Here is a 5358-nt window from a genome sequence, read left to right as displayed (position 1 = left end):
AAAAAAAAAAAAAAAAGAAAAGAAACAAAACCCCTTACCATTAGAAGGAATTATAAAAGAAAATAACAGGAAAATAAGTTAAAAGTCCAAATCTTTAATATAAACTCAGTTTTTTTTATCTTCTACAAACTGTCTTCACAATTTGACAGAGAGATGGCAGCTGGCTCTATCAAAGTAAAATGTCATAAAACTATGAGAACTCCAGGTAATGATGTTTTCACCATTATAAAATATTTAAAGTAGTCACTAGAGACACAAATAATTATTTGCATTGCCTTTCACTATCATTATACTGTCTTGCTGAATTCCAAGTACATATATAAGATTTCACAAAACCTAAAAATGGTATCATCTTCCCTTTCCAAGGTAGTTATTGCCTTACATAAATAATCTGCAAAGAGTGCATATAACCAGAATGCACAAATATAACAATTTTTATTTACTTATTTATTTATTCAGACAGGGTCTTGCTCAGTCACCCAGGCTTCAGTATAGTGGCATGATCACGGCTCACTGCAGCCTTAACCTCCTGGGCTCAAGTGATCCTCCCACCTCAGCCTCCTAAGTAGCTGGGACTGCAGGCATGCACCACCATGTCTGGCTAATTTTTTACTTTTTTGTAGAGATGGCATCTTCCTGTGTTGTCCAGGTTGGTCTCAAATTCCTGGGTTAAATTAATCCTCTTGCCTCTGCCTCCTGAAGTGCTGGGATTACAGGCATGAGCCACCATGAGTGGCCTTATAGTAATTTTTAGCATGCAGTTACAATGATATAGAGGTGTCTTTACAAAAAACTCTTCTTATAAAAATAACTTAGGCGGGTAGATCACTTGAGGTCAGGAGTTCGAGACCAGCCTGGCCAATGTGGCGAAACCCCGTATCTACTAAAAATAACAAAAATTAGGTGTGATGGCAGGTGTCTGTAGTCCCAGCTACTTGGGAGGCTGACGCAGGATAATCACTTGAACCCAGGAGGCACAGGTTGCCATGAGCCAAGATCATGCCACTGCACTCCAGCCTGGGTGACAGAGCGAGACTCTGTCTCAAAACAAACAAACAAAACATGTAACATATAACTAAATTAGAAGTTCTGCATTAGAAAAAATCTATGATGGCAACACAATCACAATTAGTATTTTTCAGCTCAACTGCTTTTCTTCGTAGTTATAGCTATATATGCAACTTTATATTCTGCTTTCATCATTTAATAGCATCATTACCTACTGTTACATGAGAATATTCATTTTTCTTTTTTAATCATAGAAAATGTCAAGCAAATATACAAAAGTAAAGAGAAAATATAGTAAATCACCATAAAACCATCACTAAGTTTCAATAACTGGCAAAAGGTTGGTTTGTTTGTTTCACTGGTGTCTCCCTTTCCCTTCTGGAGTATTTTAAAACAAAACAAAAAGCACTCAAGTACTTTAAAGCAAATTGTGGTCATCAAATCATTTCACCCACAAATGTGTATCTTCAACAGCATATATCTCTAACAGATAAGAGTATATAACCACAATACTATTATCACATTCACAAAATCAATACTAATTTCTTAATATCATCTAATAACCAGGCCATATTTAAATTTACCTATTTTATTGCACCATTTCACAAAGCATATGTCTGTTTTGTTAGTAAAGTTAAAAATAATTAAGTTGGGTCTGGCACGATGGCTCACGCCCATAATCCCAGCACTTTGGGAGGCCAAGGCAGACAGATTATTTGAGGTCAGGAGTTTGAGACCAGCCTGGCCAACATGCTGAGACCCCGTCTCTACTAAAAATACAAGCGTAGTGGTGTATGCCTGTAATCCCAGCTATTCAGAAGGCTGAGGCAGGAGAATTGCTTGAACCCGGGAGACAGAGGCCTGCGGTGAGCTAAGATCACACCACTGCACTCCAACCTGGGCAACACAGTGAGACTCTGTCTCAAAAAATAACAATAAAATAAAACATAACAAATAAAAATAAGTAAGTCAAAGTGTGTCAGCCTGATACATCCCCATTAGGCTCAATGTTCTTTGCCTAGATCCATTACTTATCAGAGAGTGTAAAATGGTGATTTTTCTAGTTTTATTATTTTTCCTAGAGTTATGAGCTAGAATTCTTCTCTAAAGAACTTATTAAGTTACCCTAAAATACAATTTGCAAATGAAAGGCTGAAAACTTGATTCTTTCCCACTATTCACCAATGAAAAAAAATGAGTGCTGTCCTAGCAACCTCCAAAGGTAAGCAATAAGTTTTGCTTATATTGATTTGGGGGAAGAGAGTATCATCACAAACTCATGGATTTTTAATAATAAATCTGACGTTTTCCATTTTTTGCAGTCATTATTTCTTCTCGATATCCGGTGAAACCTCCTTCAAGTTGTCCTTCTGACATGACAGTAGTAATTTTTGCTTTTTTATACCACAAAGTGCCCAAAGGTGTTCTTATAAATATTTTTTTGCCACAGACATGAGATCAGACTCTTCTCTAAGAAGTCCTGGTTCCTTTTAATAGAGAATCTGCAACAATCAAGGCATTACCATTGTGTCCAGATTGCACATGGTTCATTACTTCTAGGACCTTTCAGTGGTTATAGTAAACAAAAACAAAAACAAAACAACAAAAACATATTCTTAGAGAAAAACAAATGAAGAGGCCATACTAATACTTGTGATTCAAAGTAAAGATCACAAGGTTTTAACTCAATTCCTAAAGTTTTATGCCTATCTCTTTTCTCTTAAGCTGAAAATCATAGTTTCTAATACAGTAAAATAACTACTTTTTTGCTTTCGCCTGTTTATATGTAATACATTGGAAAAATGACAATAGCAAATTTACTTCTAATAATAAGACTACAAAATGCACATTTGTAACCCCAGCATTTTGGGAGGCTGAGGTAGGAGGCTCATTTGAAACCAGGAGTTCGAGACCAGTCTGGGCAACAAAGCGAGACACCAACTCTACAAAAAATAAAAAGATTAGCCAGGCATAGTGGTGCATGCCTGTAGTTCCAGCTACTCAGGAAGCTGAGGTGGGAGAACTGCTTGAGCCCAAGAATTTGGACATAGCTGCAGTGCACTATGACTGCCACTGCGCTGCAACCTCAGCAACAGAATGAGGCCTCCATCTCAGAAAAAAAAAAAAAAAAATTACAGAATGTAGTTTAAGGGATGGGTGCAGTGGCTCTTGCCTGTAATTCTAGCATTTTGGGAGGCTGAGGCAGATAGATTGCTTGAGGTCAGGAGTTTGACACCAGCCTGGACAACGTGGTGAAACCTTGTCTCTACTAAAAATACAAAAAAATTAGCTAGGGGTGTAGTCCCAACTAATCAGGAGGTTGAGGCAGGAGAATTGCTTGAACCCAAGAGGTGCAGGTTGCCGTGGGCTACTGTACTCCAGCCTGGGCGACAGAGCAAGACTCCATCNTCAGGAGGCTGAGGCAGGAGAATTGCCTGAACCCAGGAGGCGGAGGTTGCGGTGAGCCGAGATCGCGCCATTGCACTCCAGCCTGGGTAACAAAATAAGACCCTGACACTTAAAAATAAAACAAAACAACAACAACAACAACAACAAAGAAAAAAAAGAAAACAAAAAGAATGCAGTTTAAGATTTCTTTGTGGATTCAGTTTATCCTTAGTGTATTTCCCCCGGTGATGTGCTGCAAAATGCTGTAATTTAAAATTACCTAAAATAATTCTTTCTTGTGTAATTGTGCCACTAACTTATTAGTTTTCAATTTTAAGGATTAATATTTACATAACTTACATATATATATGATTTTACTTTTTTTTTGGAGATGGAGTCTCGCTCTGTTGCCCAGGCTGGAGTACAGTGGTGCGATCATAGGTCACTGCAAACTCTGCCTCCAGGGTTCAAGCGATTCTCTTGCCTCAGCCTCCCAAGTAGCTAGGATTACAGGTGCCTGCCACCACACCTGACTAATTTTTTGTATTTTTAGTAGAGAGGGGGTTTCATCGTGTGGGCCAGGCCAGTCTCGAATGCCTGACCTTGTGATTTGCCCGCCTTGGCCTCTCAAAGTGCTGGGATTACAGGCGTGAGCCACCACACCCAGCCATAATTTTCCTTCTCAATTACATGTAATAGTTTCTAGATTCCAAAGTCAAAAATTGTAAGGCAAGGCACATTTGTTCTGGCTATTAATTTTTAATTTATTGTATTTTTAAAAACATATGGCCAGACATGGTGGCTCACACCTGTAATTCCAGCACTTTGGGAGGCCAAGGTGGGTGGATTACTTGAGGTCAGGAGTTCAAGACCAGCCTGGCCAACATGGTGAAACCCTGTCTCTACAAAAAATAGCTGGGTGTGATGGTGCACGCCTGTAATCCCAGCTACTTGGGAGGGTGAGGCATGAGAATCGCTTGAACCTGGGAGGCAGGAGGTTGCAGTGAGCCAAGATTGTACCAGTGTACTCCAGCCTGGATGACAGAGTGAGACCATCTCCAAAACAAACAAACAAGGCATGTGATATATGTTCATATTTTGGTCACTTTCTTACAAAAAGACTTGCTCTTTTCACTCAGCAATATATCCTAGAAATCATTCTACAACATAAAATAGAAATCTTCCTCCTTCTGTTTTACACTTTACTGTACTTCATTATAGGGATGTACCACAATTTATTTAACTCATGAACATTTGGATTTGGATTTCTTCTAGTCTTTTGCTATTAACATGCCACAATAAATGGTCCTGTGCATTCATAATTTCACATCTTTGGGGTAGTTTCCTAAAAGTGGGACTGCTAAATCAATGTGTATTAGTATGTGATTTACATAATACATTTGCAAAGAACTTATAAAAAATATGACATCTTTATGGAAGTATCCTCATATCCATAAACATGGCATGTCTTTCCACTTATTCTGTTTTTAAACGTTGGTTTTAAAATATTTCCTAATGTCATTTTCCTAGTGTAGGTTTTGTACAGAAAACTGCTTCATAAAGCAATCTTAATCTATTTACTATTTCCAAGAAATTCTTCCAGAAAAGCAAGACATATGGATATGGAACATGTATTGTAACTTAAATCAAGGGAAAAAAAAATATTTTACTTTGGGGATATTTACAACTATCTAATTTTGTTAAAAATAATGTACACTCAAACTTCCAATGAACAAATATCACTAGCTACTGTCTTCTGAGAGAGGAATACACAAGATTAATAGAATTAGCATTTCTTAAAACTAAATAGACATAAAAAGTTACTTATCTTAGAATATTACGATGAATGATTATCTGATAGGCTGAATTTGAAAAAGTAGTAACATTGTTAGTCCTTCTGCCATAAAATTAGTTTTTGGAATGATACAACACACAAATATATATATATATATATATATATAT

At 37.3% G+C, this 5358-nt stretch overlaps 1 protein-coding gene across 1 annotated transcript in view; it reads right to left on the bottom strand.

Moving 5' to 3' along the window:
- The window catches only part of HERC4 (HECT and RLD domain containing E3 ubiquitin protein ligase 4), a gene marked incomplete at its 3' end in the record, with an annotated part of 118366 nt that overhangs the window by 57728 nt on the left and 55280 nt on the right, over nucleotides 1-5358 (bottom strand). The gene's annotated exons all lie outside the window — the stretch shown is intronic.

The sequence above is a fragment of the Cebus imitator genome, unplaced genomic scaffold (assembly GCF_001604975.1).
Source record: "Cebus imitator isolate Cc_AM_T3 unplaced genomic scaffold, Cebus_imitator-1.0 Scaffold499, whole genome shotgun sequence".
NCBI lineage: Eukaryota > Metazoa > Chordata > Mammalia > Primates > Cebidae > Cebus > Cebus imitator.
Note: the sequence above shows the minus strand (reverse complement) of the source record. Positions and strands in the feature narration are given on the sequence as shown.